Here is a 17539-nt window from a genome sequence, read left to right as displayed (position 1 = left end):
CTCTCTCTGCCTGCCTCTCTGCCTACTTGTGATCCCTCTCTCTGTCAGATAAATAAATAAAATCTTTTAAAAAAAAAGAAATTAAAAATAGAATCATCCTATAGCCCAGCAACTGCACTACTGGGTATTTACCCAAAGGATACAAAAATACTAATTCAAAGGGATACACATACCCCAATGTTTATAGCAGCATGACCTATAATAGTTAAATTATGGAAACACCCCAAGTGTCCATTGACTAATAAATGGATAAAGAAGATATGGTAGACAGATACGATGGAATATTACTCAGCCATAAAAAGAAATGAAATCTTTCCATTTGCTACAACGTGGATGGAGCTGGAGAATATTATGCTAGGCAAAATAAGTCATTCAAAGACAAGTACCATATGATTTCACCCAAAAGTGGAATTTTTTTAATTAAATTGATTTATTTATTTTCAGAAAAACAGTATTCATTATTTTTTTCACCACACCCAGCGCTCCATGCAATTCGTGCCCTCTATAATACCCACCACCTGGTACCCCAACCTCCCAACCCCCGCCACTTCAAACCTCTCAGATTGTTTTTCAGAGTCCATAGTCTCTCATGATTCAACTCCCCTTGCAATTTACCCCAACTCCCTTCTCCTCTCTAACTCTCCATGTCCTCCATGCTATTTGTTATGCTCCACAAATAAGTGAGACCATATGATAATTGACTCTCTCTGCTTGACTTATTTCACTCAGCATAATCTCTTCCAGTCCTGTCCATGTTGCTACAAAAGTTGGGTATTCATCCTTTCTGATGGAGGCATAATACTCCATAGTGTATATGGACCACATCTTCCTTATCCATTCGTCCGTTGAAGGGCATCTTGGTTCTTTCCACAGTTTGGCGACCGTGGCTATTGCTGCTATAAACAGATGGAATTTAAGAAATAAAACAAACAAGCAGAGGGGGAAAACTAAGAGACAGACAAATCAAGAAACAAGATTCTTAATTACAGAGAATAAACTGATGGTTATCAGAGGAAAGGTGGGTGGATGGCGAGTCTGTGGAATAGATGATAAGGATTAAGGAGTACACATGCTGCAATGAGCACAGGGTGATGAACAGAAGTGTTAAATTACTATATTGTATTCCTGAAACTAATGTAATGTTATATGTTAACTACTGAAAATAAAATAAAAACTTTAAAAATTTTTTAAATAAAAAACAAAGTGAAATAGAGGTGCCTGGGTGGCTCAGTTGATTAAGCATCCAACTCTTGATTTCAGCTCAGGTCATGATCTCAGAGTCATGAGATCAAGCCCTCCACTGGGTGTGGAGCCTGCTTAAGAGTCTCTTTCCCCCAATGATGTACTATATGCTGGCTGACTGAACGTAATAATAAATAAAAAATAGGGGCGCCTGGGTGGCTCAGTGGTTAAGCCTCTGCCTTCAGCTCAGGTCATGATCCCAGGGTCCTGGGATCGAGCCCCGCATCAGGCTCTCTGCTCAGCAGGGAGCCTGTTTCCCCCTTTCTCTCTGCCTGCCTCTCTGACTACTTGTGATCTCCCTGTCAAATAAAGAAAATCTTTAAAAAATAATAAAATAAATAAAAGTGAAATAAAGTTAAAAATAAAAATAATTTTAAAAGAAGATTCTCTCTCTCCTTCTCATTGCCCCCCCACACGAGCATGCTCTCTCATAAATAAATAAATCTAGGTATGCCAGAGTTACCAGAAAAGCTATGACTATCTGGGATTTCCTCCCAGACCTGGGAAGAAGAGGTGCCCAACATAGTATCTATAGGAAAAAAGTAAAGAATAAAGTTGCTTTCTTTTAGACCCCATTTATATCAGATCAGTAGAAACTAGAATGAAGAAAACTGATCAAATTCCAATTCAATAATGCTCCAAACTTACATGACATGCCAGAAGTCACAGTGAGGACTACAGGGGAGCCATAAAGCCATCCATGCTATAATATTTGTCACAATGTGAGAGATAATGACACATTGTGACTTAGCTCTCTACAAATATATTTTTTCTAGTGCTTTCTCGGGGTTTTTTGAAATGACAAAAAAAAAAAAAAAACAACACAACACTTGGAACCCCAACATGTCTCTTTAACATTAGGAAAACAGGATACAAATGTGGAAAACCGGTATATGACAGAATAAAGGCCTCCTTACAATGGTGGGTCTGGTTTGACTAGGTAGCTGAAGCCATGGTGAAATTAACAGCCCGCAAATACCAACTTTTTTTAAAGATTTTATTTATTTGACAGAGAAAGAGTGAGCAGGCAGAGGGAGAGGGAGAAGCAGGGTCCCCACTGAGGAGAGAACAGATGTGGGCCTCAATCCCAGGACCCTGGGATCATGACCCAAGCTGAAGCAGACACTTAACCAACTGAGCTACCCAGGCGCCCCATACCAAGTCTTTTTTAAAGGGTTTTAAATAGGGTGCCTGGGGGCACCTGGGTGGTTCAGTCATTAAGCGTCTGCCTTTAGCCCAAGTCATAATCCTGGGATCCTGGGAGCAAGCCCCAAATTAAGCTCTCTGCCAGTGGGGAGCCTGCTTCTCCCTCTCCCTGTACCTGTGATATTTAGTATCAGGAGTTGTACTAAGGCTTTATATTTATCACCCCATTTCAGTTTCACACATAGTGAGGGTCATGAAATACCTCTAGTCTATGCTAGAGAAAACTGAGAGTCAGAGAGATTAAATATCTCTTCCACTGGCACAGAATCAATAAACAGTAGGTTTCAACTGGGAGTAAAAAGTTTTTCAATATTCAGGAGTTGGGGGTTATGATTATTATTCTAGATTGGGTTTCTAACCACTTGGAAATGACCATAAATAGGTCATTTAAAAGTAAGCAGAAAGATAGGTAATTTAAAAGTAAGCAAATAACTGCTGGAACTTCCTGAGATTTCTTCCCATACGTAAGAACAGATCCCCAAGCCAGCTTTCACACGTAAAGAGAAGTTACTTTCCCTTTATGCCCATTAAGGTAACCTCAGCAATAATACAATTACAGTAACAGCGAACAAATTCCCATCAGAATACACTCCCAATCAACTGGACAGGCGGGCCATCATAGTGATGACTGTGGGAAGGGACTCAATTCTGGACTATTTGAAAGCCCAAGGCAGGAGGTTACATTATATGGTGACTTCTCATCTATGAACAAACCTACCATTCTAGTATCTTTTAATTAGACATGGAAAATATGAAAAGTAAAAAGGCCTCCTGAGAAAATCCATTAGTACAACAAATTCCCTGGCTTGACACTGGGAGGAGAATTTCACACTGGAGATGATCCTTCAAGAATAAACAGAGGGCTTCTATCCCAGAGAAGAGCTGAATGCAGCCACCTATGTCACCGGCTATGCATGCAGCCTGGTGACCCAGAAACGGACGGAGTGTGGGACACTGCGTTACATCCATAGTACACCCACTGTGTCTTCCTGGATTTCTCCCAGTTCAACCCACTTTTCTCCTGCCCTTCCCCTTTTTGCTTGTTGTCTCTTTTTCCCTATGCCTCTTGGATACTCATTCATTATGTTGAGTAATAGCTACCAAAAAATTCAGTGGTTCTCACACTGACAGCTGGATTCCAATCACAAGGACACTTTTCTAACAATGGCTGGGCTGGGAAAATCCTAGTGGAATCTATTTCCACATACTCATCTTCTGTACATGTCATTTCCTAGATTAGATCTGCCCTCAAATGACCATGGAATACATCCAGCTTCTCCTCCCATCCTTTTCACTATCAACTTGTCCCATTTTAGCCTGCAGAATCAACTGTATTTTTCCAAGAATCCACTGCAGCCTTAGAAGCTTCTGGAACTAAGAGGTTAAAAGTTTCATCAAGTTGAATTTGGCAAAAGTAACTGACATCTTGAATGCCCACTCCATGCGGGAGCTGACAGCAGAGCCCAATCAAGAGGTATCGGACAGGGACGCCTGGGTGGCTCAGTTGGTTGAGCAGCTGCCTTCAGCTCAGGTCATGATCCCAGAATCCTGGGATCGAGTCCCACATCGGGCTCCTTGCTTGGCAGGGAGCCTGCTTCTCCCTCTGCCTCTGCCTGCCACTCTGCCTGTGCTTACTCTCGCTCCTCTCTCTCTCTCTGACAAATAAATAAATAAAATCTTTAAAAAAAAAAAAAGAGGTATCGGACATGCCACCACCATTTCATTGAGAATTTGGGATCACACTTCCTACCTGGCCACTGGACACCTAGCTTGTCATGACCCAGAAGGCGGTACAAGTACAAATAGGGGGAAATGGTTTTTGCAAAATTCTAAGACCACATGTGGATTGACTAGATGCTGGAAGCTACAGTGAATTCAAAAGCCAACAAATATCAATCTTTTCATAAGATTTCAGGGGGCCTTAAAAATATAAAAGATGCTCTCAGAGAATATTCACTAGTCTAAATACCTAACTTGAACATTAAAGGAAAGAAGATAATCCAATATAAAATTCTGACAACAACCAGAATACTTCTAGTCCAGGGAGAACAGAAGAAACTCAGTATGTGGCAGGGTCTGTGTACACGCTGACATCTCACAGAATTATGGGGTGAACGAACACTGGCTTGCCTCCACTTTTGAAATATGTAAAGTAGGTAAGGAAATATACCCATGATACCTACAATTAAGGGTACAATGAAAGAAAGAGCTACGGGTCAGACACATCTCTGAAAGTCTGTCTTGAACTGGATATTGAAAGTAACTCATTCTGTGATAATAAACATTGACCGAGGCTCCCAAACCCGAACAATAAATGCCTAGAACTCTATATTATAAGGTGAGGTACTATGTTAACTACATAAAACCTGACCAAAATTAGGTCTGCTAGCATTAACCTACTAAGTGGAAGTGGAAGAAAAAAAAGAAAGATTTGATGTGATAAGCATTATCTTCATCGTCCTGAATCTGGGCCTCCTCACACTTTCCCCAACCTCATAATCAAACATCCGGGAGATACCTGCTGGGGAAATGCTACATTTAGAGGCCAAACTGATTGAAAAGAGAAAGGGCTGGGTAGAACGGTGATGCTGGATGAAGTAGAAAAACAGTCTGAAGAGCACAGATTTCAGCAAGGGGGTCTCAGTCTCTTGATCCTCCTCTCGTCATTAGCAATACAGATGTGACCAGACAGGCTTGAAACATGGGGCTGGTCATAGATAACCAGGTGATCTTCATGCCTTGCCCTCCAGCACAGCTGGCAGGACGAAGGAGCTGAGCGCATATCCTCCCATTGGGCATTTTCTCAAATGCAACTGTCATATCCTTTCTTCCTGTTCACTGTACTTACTGACCTCAGCACATTCTATATAATGTACTGCCCCTCGTCACCAAATACTTTATTGGTGAGGTACGCTACTGTCCCTACGTCCTGTTCCATACTTGATTAGCCAACCTGCAGGTTCCTGACTAGTTTTCTGAAAGGGCACTGTGACCTTACCAGCCTCCCGGAAAAAGGAGTTTAAAATCCCATGGAGTCAGTCTGCCAAAACCAGGTGGGACAAAGCCTGATGTAATTTTTCCTCTTTTATAGTAAGACGCACTGATGAACTGCTGCAGCCCTGCTGTAGCAGCAACAACTGCTCTCTCAGGAACACAGAACACTTAGTTCAGGAAAGCCATTAGTTGTCCTTTGGCTACATGGGATACAGTGTGTAAAACCACCTACCTGCTTCAAGCATCATAACTGGCAGGTAAGCCGTGAATTTTGCTGCAGATTGTAAGTCTCCGAAATGGGATGGGGCGGGGGGGGAGAGGGGGATCCAAGGCCATAGAGAACAACACCTTCAACTTGCCAATCAACAAGATATCATAATACCATGAAAGTGTTGAACATCGGGGAATTTCCCTGACACCATGTGAATATTCACAATTCAACACAGAACACATTGTAATACCGGTTACATATTAGTACACAGAGCAGATGGTGAATGGGCTGGGCTCACAGGCCTCTCGAGACAAAATCACTTTTAACTTTTTCTCTTTTCACAACAAGTTCTCCCAGATGTTTTCAGACACTTTCTGCAGAAAAAGAGACAGGAGATACTTTTACGCAGATAGAAACCCCCACATCTCAAAAGACCCGAATATGATTTAAAAAAAAAAAAATGGCCTCAAGAAGATGAGGGCTGGAACAGTTGACTCAAGTGCAACCTTTTAGAAAGCTCCACTTGTGTTTCCTGGATTCATGTAGGAGTAGGAGGAGCTAGAATTGTCCCTGGCAATAAAGACAGAAGGAGGCTGACATGGGAGAGAACTGCATGTCCCCCAGCTGTGGAAAGAAAGAAATATATTTTCCAGAATTCACATGTAGACCCTGAAAAAAGAACAACAGTAGGCATTTTCTCAACCCTCATTAAGGGGAAACAAAGATCCCCCCCCCCCCCGCCGCCTCAAACAAATAACAGTTTCAGAAAGCTTGATGTATGTCCCTGGAGTTAGGGGGACAGTGGGAGAAATGAAGTTGAGAACCTGAGACAGGAACCAACTAGCTGTGAAGATACAAGAGAGGACTGGCTTGGAGCAAACAGCACTTCTAACAGCTGTGTTTTCTGTGGTCCACGCATGCACTCTGCACAAGTGAAGGGACTAAGATTGTCTTAAAAGTAAAGCACCCGAGAGGGACACTTGAAGAGAAAGAAAACCCCAACCCAAGGGAGGCCTACAAAAGCCGGAGTGTTTAGGGAAGTTTAATGTCCAGAGAGAAGCTGCACCCATGGTACCTTCAGATAAAGGGGCACAGGCAAAAGTCTCTGACAAAGGATGAGAAGATACGAGTAGAGCTGCCCTGCAGAGGAAAGGTCTGTGTTTTCCAAAAGTCAGTATGTGGCACCCTGAGAAAATGATAATAGTGGGCATTTTCTCCACCTTCATGAGGACAGGACGAAGATTATTTCCTCTTACCTTAATCAAATATAAACTAGCTTGAGAAAGCTCGACTCGTGTCTTCCTTAGTTAGCCGGACACCAGAACTAATGCCTGACTCATGCAAAGAAGTCAGGAGTCGAGGGCTGGAAATGTCCAGCTGGAAGCTGCAGTAAGAGGGCTGGACTGAAGGAGAACTACACTATGACCGCATGCACAGAAGGATGGTGGTTTCCATGGCTGACATGAGAACCCTGTACAAGCACATATAACCGGCTGTCTTAAAAGGAAGGAACCAAGGTAGAGCACCTAGAGAAGTAACAACCCCAACACAAATGTGGGCCACAAGAGACTAGGGGCTAAGGTGAATCTAGGGGCCAGTTAAAGCAAAGGCACCTGATGAGGCAGGAGCCAGCAGTTTGAGGTCCCTTTAAGAAGCTCTGAATGTGTTGAAAAAAAAAAAAAAAAAAAAGAAAAGAAAAGAAAGAAAGAAAAGAAAAGAAAAAGAAGCAGCAGCAGCTCCAAATGTGCCCAGGAAAATGTCAGCTCAGGATTTCACTGTTCACAGCCCCAAAACCACATTACAACTTTACAGACCATGCCAGGGTGTGCTCTTCTCCACACACCTCTCCCCATGGAGATCGCATCTAGAGTGGTGATCAAGGAGTGGAGGGAGGAGTGAAGAGAGGAAAGGCAAAAAGAAATACTAAATCCATCCTATGAATGCATATACACACATCACTAACAAGATGACAAAGCCCACGAAGGAGCTAGTTGTTTCAGAGAGAAACTCCCAGTATTCAGGAGCATAGTGTTTCATGTTACAGTACACTTCTAGCTGCTTAGAAGTGATCACAAGATGGTTGGTTATTTAAGAGTTAATAGCTGGCTGTGGGACCTTCTGGAAATTTCCACCCAGACTAGGGATAAACAGATCCCCAAGGAAGTTTTCACGCATAAGTAGAAAGAGAAAAAGGTTATTTTCTCTTTATACCTGTCAAAGGATATTCAACAGACTGTTGATGAAGACCTATTCCAGAAGAAAGCCTATTTTTTGGAAAAGTTTATGCTTTCCCTCCAACAACTGTAGGACAACAATATCAAAAAAGTATCTCCAAAAAGAGACATTCTTGGAAAGGGCTGTGCAAATATGAATAGATAACTCTAGAAAAGGTCACCTCATCTGTGAAACAGGAAATGATGAGGTCCCACTTCACAGCTATGATGCTCAAATGAGAGCATGCCATTTCAGCCTGCAGGGTATCACCTATATTTTCCCAATAGGATATCATGGTCGTAGCCTCTAAGTGGAAGGAGTCAAAACTTCTGTGGGATCAATTTGTCAAAATTTCTGAAAGCTCAAGAGCTTGGGCCAGGGACCCACATGAAGATAGGTCACTTCAAGGCACCTTCACTGCCATGCACCCAAACTTGGGCTCAGGCTTCCTGGCCTCATGAGGAGCCCATAGAGCCTGGAGGACTGATATGGTGCTATTCAAAATGCAGAAGGAACATAAAGGCGAGAAACTGGTGTTCACTAAAACAAAGTACTACCTACACTGGCCAGCCAGACCGACTAGACCCATGAAGCTGCAGTGAATTCAACAATGAACACTTTTTAAGGGGCCTTCAAATTTACAAAACAGGCTTCCTTAGAGACCCTAAAAGGCTAAACACTGAGGCTTGAAAGTGCATAGATGACATTACAATGGGGATGTTCCTATATGGAAATTTTCTCTGAGAACAATCAGGAGAATTTTGGTCCAGAGATAGATGAAGGCAGTCACATATGTGAGGGGTCTCCATGCACCCTGAAAACTCCTACAAGGATGGGATAAAGGGAGATGGCCTTCCCTCAATTTACCCCAGTGTGACTTCCCAGTACCCTCCTAGGCCCCTGCTTTTCTCTCCTTTTTTGCCATATTTCAACCTTGTGTTTCATATCAGTTTCTTTAGTATAATGCTGATAGCACTAGCAGCCAAATTAAAAGTAACTAAACAGTAAATTATCAAAATTTTTGAAATTTTATGTCAAAGAACAGTATCAAAAAGTGAGAAGATGATCCACAAAGTGAGAAAATATATTTGCAAATTATATCTGATAAGGTTGTAATACCCAGAGCACACAAAGAACTCTTAAAACTCTACAAACAAAAGACAACCCAGTTAACCAATGGGCAAATATATGAATGGACTTCTCTGAAGACAATATACAAATGGACAAAATGCACATGAAAAGACAGTTGACCTTGTTAGTCATTAGGCAAATGCAAATCAAAACCACAACAATTATCACTTCACACACACCAGAGTAGCTATCGAACACATGGACAATAACAAGTATTTGCAACCATCTGGAGAAATCAATGCTTGAACATTACTAGCCTGCAATGGTGTCACTGCTGTGGAAAACACTTGAAAGGGACCTTAAAAAGTCAAACAGAATTACTATATGGTCTAGCAATTCCAGTATATATATATACCCAAGACAACTAAAATATATGTTCACACAAAAACTTATCCCCAAATGATCAAGGCAGTATTATTCACAATAGCCAAAAAGTGGAAACAATGCAAATGTCCGTCAGCTGAAGAACAGTCAAACAAAATGAGCTTTACAATGGAACATTCTCACCCACAAAAAGAGTGAAGGCAGAGCACAGAGGATTTTTAGAGCAGCAAAAATAGTCTGTATGATATTATAATGATGGATATATGTCATTATTCATCTGTCCAAACCCATGGAATGTACTACACCGAGCATAAATCCTAAGGTGAACTAAGAACTTAGGGTGATCATACTCAGTAAAGGTTCAGACTCAGTAAAAAATGTACCCTTCTGATGAGTCATTTTGATAATGGGGAGGCTATGCACATGTGGGGGTGGGCAGTATATGGGCAATCTTTGTACTGTCCTCTCAATTTTGTTATAAACCTAGAACTGCTCTAAAAACAAAATTTTTTAAAAAGAGAAATGAGGGACGCCTGGGTGGCTCAGTTGGTTAAAAAGAGAAATGAATGATTGACTCACGCTGCAACATGGAGGAACCTTGAAACTGTTACAATATATATGTGAAAGAAGTCATTCCCAAAAGACTACATATTGTATGATCCCATTTATAGCAAATGTCCACAACAGGCAAACCATTAGAGTCAGATAGTAGATTCATGGTTGTCAGGTGACACAAAGTAGAGTGAACTAAGAGTTGCTAAAAGGTATGGGGTATCATTTTAAGGTAATAGAAACGTTCTGGAATAAGATAGCAGAACCAATTGTATAACAATAAAAAAATCATTGGATGTATGTAAATTATATTTCAAAAACTGCAAAATTAAACAGTCATGAACATTTATCAAACTCACTGTTTGTGTGGGTCACAAATTCGGGAACTGCTGAGCTGGGTGGTTCTGCCCAAGGGTATAGCACGAAGCTGCAGTCAAAAGGTCGCGTGGGGCTGCTGTCATCAGAATCTTTTGGAGCTGCAAGATCTGATTCCAAGAAGGTGCAGTCACAAGGGTTGCAAGGTGGTACTGGTATTTCACAAGCTATTTGAGCGTCCTCATGACTTCGTGGATTACTTCTAGAATAAGAGAGAGACAAATGCTGCTACCTCAAGCAAATGATAAAAGGTTTCAGAACGACTGTGTCTCCTGTAGGTTGAAGATCACAGGGACTAGAGTCTAACTCATACAAGTAAAGTCTAGAGGCTGAGGCTGGAACTGTCCTTACCAGATGGCACAATAAAATGGCAGCATTAGATGTAAACTGAACTACCAGAAAATGCAGAAAAACCTATGTTTCTAGAAAACAAATGTGGACCCCACAAAAGACAGTGGCCTTTTTGTTATAAAAGGAAAAGCAGGGGCGCCTGGCAGGGGTGGGGCTAGGTTGGTTGTCTACCTTCAGCTCAGGTCATGATCCCAGGGTCCTGGGATGGAGTCCTGAGAAGGGCTCCCCACTCAGCAGGAAGTCTGCTTCTCTCTCTCCCTCTGCCCCCCCATTCATTCTCTCTCTCTCATTCACCCTCTCAAATAAATAATACTTTTAAAAAATGAGTAAATGGCGGGGGTGGTGCCTGGGTGGTTTAGTGAGTTAAAGCCTCTGCCTTCAGCTCAGGTCATGATCCCAGGGTCCTGGGATCGAGCCCTGCATCAGGCTCTCTGCTTGGCGGGGATCCTGCCTCCTCCTCTCTCCGCCTACTTGTGATTTCTCTCTGTCAAATAAATAAAAAATAATAAAATAATAAATGAGTAAATGGGGCAAGATGGCAGAGGAGTAGGAGACCTAAATTTCTTCTGGTCCCAGGAATTCAGCTAGATAGCTATCAACCCATTCTGAACACCTACAAACTCAACAGGAGATCAAAAAGAAGAATAGCAGCAATTCTAGGAACAGAAAAGTGACCACTTTCTAGAAGATAGGACATTCAGAGTAGTGAATCAGAGGCAATATTTGGGAAGATAGATCACAGAGGGAGGGATCCTTCATCAGTCAGCTCCTCGCAAATGACAGAGCAGCAGGGCACAAAATCAGAACTTTTAGAAGTTTGCTCTGCGGAGGGACATCCCTCCAGTGGCTACGTTGGGGGAGGGGGGGAACACTCATTTAGACAGGGTGGTCTCAGGACCCTCAGGAAAGTCTCGAGGTGCTTGAGTGTGGCAGAGCTCCCAGGTATTGGAGTGGGGAAGCCAACTGCAAAGATGAAGTCGAGAAGGGGCTCTCAGCTTGGGGTTACCTTGAACCGTGATCCAAGGCAGATTTGGGCCACTGTTCTTTGAGCAGGGACCACACAAGTAGCAGATGCAGAGAGACCCCCTCCTTCCTCCTTTGAGGGGAGCAGCGCATGAGTGCACTGCAGGAATCTGCTGGGTTTGGAGACTCCAAACGGGGCCATATGCCAGAGACAGAAACTCTCGGTCACCAGCCGAGTGGGCACAGAGTAAAATCAGAGACCAGGGAGAAGGGAGGGATTGACTGCTTTTCTCTGAGGGTACACTGAGGAGTGGGGTCCTGAGTTCTCAGCTCCTACAGGCTGGAGACTGGGAGGCCGCCATTTTCATTCCCATCCTCCAGAGCTCTACAGAAAGCATTCAGGGACCAAAAGCGGCGAGAGAGAGAGAACCCAAGCAGATTACTGAGCCCAGCCCCCGGCAAGGGCAGTGCAGTTCTGCCTCAGGCAAAGACATTTGAGAATCACTGCAACAGGCCCCTCCCCCAGAAGATCAGCAAGAACATCCAGCCAAGACCAAGTCCACCGATCAATGAGAATTGCAGAACTCCAGAGCTAGGGGAAAGCAACACAAAGAATTCACGGCTTTTTCCCCATGACTCATTAGTCTTTCAAAGTTAAATTTTTTAAATTTGGGGTTTTTTTTATATTACTAGGTTATTTTCTTTAATTTCCTAATAATGTCCATCTCAAAAATCTCAGAAGTGGTAAAATTGCTTTTTTCCTACTTACAAAACAGTTGTTAATTACATAGTTATTAGTGCTATTTTAGAATATCTTTTTTTTTTAAAGACTTTATTTATTTGTCAGAGACAGAGGGAGAGAGAGCGAGCGAGCACAGGCAGACAGAGAGGCAGGCAGAGGCAGAGGGAGAAGCAGGCTCTCTGCCGAGCAAGGAGCCTGATGTGGGACTCGATCCCAGGACCCTGGGATCATGACCTGAGCCGAAGGCAGCTGCTTAACCAACTGAGCCACCCAGGCATCCCTAGAATATCTTTTGTTATCTTATTTTATATCTTTCCAGTGTCCCAAAATTCATTGTTTATGCACCACACCCAGTGCTCCATGCAATACATGCCCTCCACTAGACTCACCCATCCCCCCACCCGCATCCCCTTCAAAACCCTCAGTTTGTTTCTCAGAGTCCATAGTCTGTCATGGTTTGTCTCCCCCTCTGATTCCCCCCCCCTCACTCTTTCTGTTTTTTTTAAGTTTTCCTCTTTCTTACTTTAATCTATTTTAACTATTTTATCTTAACAATACCTTTTTAAAAATATTTTTTTAATTTTCATTTTATACTCATATTCTACCCCTTCATTGTATTTAAGCTTGTTTTTTAATACATATAATTTTCTCTTTCTTTAAAATTTTGGGATACGATTTCCTCTAACACACCAAAATATACCCTAAATAAAGCATATGGCTTTGTTCTAGTCTCCAGCCTTGCACTTCCTCCTTTTCTTTTTCTTTTTTCAACTAGCTGCTCATCTTATCAATTCCTTTTTTAAAATTATTTTTAATTCTCATCTTTGCAGTCATACTCTATCCCTTCATCATGTTTATCCTTATTGTGTGTGTGTGTGCATGCATGTGCGTGTGTGTGTGTGTGTGTATGTATGTGTGTATATATATATATGTATATATATATATATGTCTTCCTTTCTTTAAAATTTTGGGAGGCAGTTTCTTCTAACAGACCAAAATACACCCAAAATCAAGTGTGTGACTGTTCTATTCACCAGCCAAATCATAAATTTTTTCCCTTTTTTCTCCCCGTGCTTTCAGGTCTTTTCCAGTTTGGTTAGTGTATATTTTTCTGGGGTCGTTTTTACCCTTTTAGCACTTTGTCCTCTCATTCATCTATTCTTCTCTGGACAAAATGACAAAACAAAAACTAACCTCAAATAAAGAACAAGAGGCAGTACTGACTGCTATGGACCTAATCAGTAGGGACATTAGTAAGATGTCAGAATAAGAGTTAGAATGACAATTGTAAAGATGTTCACTGGGCTTGAAAAAAGCAAAGAAGATACTAGAGAATCCCTTTCTGGAGAAATAAAGGAACTAAAATCTAACCAAATCAAATTCAAGAAAGCTATTAATGAGGTGCAATCAAAAATGGAGGTTCCTACTGCTAGAATAAATGAGGCAGAATAGAGAATTAGTGATATAGAAGACCAAACGATGGAGAATAAAGCAGCTGACAAAAGAGAGATCAACAACTACTGGATAATGAGGGGAGAATTTAAGAGATAAGTGATACCATAAGATGAAACAGTATTAGAATAATAATTCTAATTAGAACAATTAGAAGAAGAAGAAAGAGAGAAAGGGGCAGAAGGTATATTGGAGCAAATTAGAGCAGAGAACTCCCCTAATTTGGGGAATGGAACAAGCATCAAAATCCAGGAGACACAGAGAACCCCGCTCAAAATCAATAAAAATAGGGCAACACCCCATGATCTAATAGTAAAACTTACAAGTCTCAGAGACAAAGACAAAATCCTGAAAGCAGCTTGGGACAAGAAGTCTGTAAACTACAACAGTAGAAATATTAGATTGGCAGCAGACCTATGCACAGAGACCTGGCAGAAAGGGACTGGCATGATATATTCAGAGCACTAAATGAGAAAAACATGTAGCCAAGAATACTACATCCAGCTATGCTGTCACTGAAAATAGAAGGAGAAATAAAAGCTTCCAGGACAAACAAAAAAGAAAATAATTTGCAAACACCAAATCAGCCCTAGGGGAAATACTAAAAGGGGTCCTCTAAGCAAAGAGAGAACCTAAAAGTAACAGACCAGAAAGGAACAGAGACAATGTACAGTAAAAGTCACCACAGAAGCAATACAATGGAACTAATTTCATATCATTTAATAGTTACTCTGGTTATAAATGGATACATGCCCCCAATCAAAAGACATAGGTTATCAGAATGGATAAAAAAAAAAAACAAGACCCATAGATATACTGTCTGCAAGAGACTCATTTTAGACCCAAAGACACCTCCAGATTGAAAGTGAAGGGATAGAAAACAATTTACCATACTAATGGACATCAGAAGAAAGCTAGGTAGCAATCCTTATATCAGATCAATTAGATTTTAAGCCAAAGACTATAATAAGAGATGAAGAAGGACACTATATCATACTTAAAGGGTCTGTCCAACAAGAAGAGCTAACAATTTTAAATGTCTATGCACCTAACATGGGAGCAGCCAATTATATAAACCAATTAATAAGATAATCAAAGAAACACATCAACAATGATAAAATAATAGTAGGGGACTTTAACATTCCCCTCACTGAAATGGACAGATCATCTAAGCAAAATATCAAGAAGGAAATAAAGGCTGTAAATGACACACTGGACCAGATGGACATCACAGATATATTCAGAACAGTCTGTCCCAAAGCAACCAACTATACATTCTTCTCTAGTGTGTTGGGCACAGCAAAGATGGCGCTGGCCTGCCTTCTCTTCCGGCTAGAAAAGGCGCCACCGTGGCAGTATTGGCGCCAACGTGGTAGTTTCGGTTCCGCATATCTCTGATATTTCCTTCTCTCGCCCAACACACCCTACCCAGTTACTGACCAAACCCCATAGGCTCTCTCCCCGCTGACCTCATTTCCCATCCCCTACCCAATATAAGCTGCAACCCCGCTCAATAAAGTGAGATCCTGCTTCGACAGATCCCCCGAGCCTGGTGTTGTCCGTTGGTGCGTCCGGGTTCGCGACACTCGCCATCCCGCTCAGCCCCGGGAAGGGGCCTCCGGCTGGTCCGGTCGCCTCCACCCCTCCGAGGGAACCCCAACACTAGTACACATGGAACTTTCTGCAGAATAGATCATGTCCCGGGTCACAAATGAGGTCTCAACCAGTACCAAAAGATTGGGATCATTCCCAGCATATTTTCTGACCACAATGCTTTGAAACTCTAACTCAAGCACAAAAGAAAAGTTGGAAAGGACTCAAATACATGGACTCTAAAAAGCATCCTACTAAAGAATGAATGGGTCAACCAGAAAATTAAAGAATAATTTAAAAATTCATGGACACATGAGGGACGCCTGGGTGGCTCAGTTGGTTGGGCATCTGCCTTCAGCTCAGGTCACTATCCCAGCGTCCTGGGATCGAGTCCCGCGTCGGGCTCCTTGCTCGGTGGGGAGCCTGCTTCTCCCTCTGCCTCTGCTGTCACTCGGCCTGCCTGTGCTCGCTCTCTCTCTCTCTCTCTCTCTCTGGAAAATAAATAAATAAATTCATGGACACATGAAAATGAAAATACAACCGTTCAAAATCTTTAGGATGCAGCAATGGGGGTCTTAAGAGGAAGGTATATAGCAATATAAGCCTTTCTCAAGAAAAAAGGTCTCAAATACCAATCTAACCCTACACCTGAAGGAGTCAGAGAAAGAACAGCAAATAAGGCCCAAACCCAGCAGGAGAAGAGAAATGATAAAGATCAGAGCAGAAATCAATGAAATAGAAACCAAAAGAAGAGTAGAACAGATCAATGAAAGCAGGAGCTAGTTCTCTGAAAGAATTAATAAGATTGATAAACACCTAGCCAGACTTATCAAAAAGAATAGAGAAAGGACCCAAATTAATAAAATCATGAATGAAAGAGGAGAAATCACAACCAACACCAAAGAAATACAAACAATTATAAGAACATATTATAAGCAACTATTTGTCAGCAAATTAGACAACCTGGAAGAAATGGATGCATTCCTGGAGAGGATAAACTACCAAAACTCTACCAGGAAGAAATAGAAAACCTGAACAGACCCATAACCAGTAAGGAAATTAAAGCAGTAATCAAAAATCTTCCAAAAAACAAGAGCCCAGGGCCAGATGGCTTTCCAGGGTAATTCTACCAAACGTTTAAAGAAGAATTAATACCTATTCTCCTGAAACTGCTCCAAAAAATAGAAATGGAGGAAAACTTCCAAACTCATTTTATGAGGCCAGCATTACCTTGATCCCAAAACCAGACAAAGACCCCATCAAAAAGGAGAATTACAGGCCAATATCCTTGATGAACACAGATGCAAAAATTCTCACCATAATACTAGCCAATAGGATCCAACAGTACATTAAGAAAATTATTCACCACGACCAACTGGGATTTATTCCTGGGCTGCAAGGTTGGTTCAACATCCACAAATCAATCAATGGGATACAATACATTAAAAAAAGAAAGAACAAGAACCATATGATACTCTCAATAGATGCTGATAAAACATTTGACAAAGTACAGCATCCTTTCTTGATCAAAACTCTTCAAGGTATAGTGATAGAGGGTATATAACTCAATATCATCAAAGCCATCTATGAAAAACCCACAGCGAATGTCATTCTCAATGGGGAAAAACTGAGAGCTTTCCCCCTAAGGTCAAGAACATGGCAAGGATGTCCACTATCACCACTGCTATTCAACATAGTATTAGAAGTCCTAGTCTCAGCAATCAGACAACAAAAAGAAATAAAAGACATCCAAATCAGCAAAGAAGAAGTCAAGCTCTCACTCTTTGCAGATGATATGATACTTTATATGGAAAACCCAAAATATTTCACTCCGAAACTGCTAGAACTCATACAGGAATTCAGTAATGTGTCAAGATATAAAATTAATGCACAGAAATCAGTTACATTTCTATACACCAACAGCAAGACAGAAGAAAGAGAAATTAAGGATTTGATCCTATTTACAAGTGCACTCAAAACCTTAAGATACCTAGAAATAACCAAAGAGGCAAAGAACCTATGCTCAGAAAACTACAAAGTACTCATGAAAGAAATTGAGGAAGACACAAAGAAATGGAAAAATGTTCCATGCTCATGGATTGGAAGAACAAATATTGTGAAAGTGTCTATGCTACCTAAAGCAATCTACATGTTTCCCTACCAAAATACCATCAATTTTTTTCAAAGAA

Source organism: Mustela nigripes, chromosome X (assembly GCF_022355385.1).
Source record: "Mustela nigripes isolate SB6536 chromosome X, MUSNIG.SB6536, whole genome shotgun sequence".
Taxonomy (NCBI): Eukaryota; Metazoa; Chordata; class Mammalia; order Carnivora; family Mustelidae; genus Mustela; species Mustela nigripes.
The sequence above is the reverse complement of the archived record's forward strand: the minus strand, read 5'-3'. Positions refer to the sequence as shown.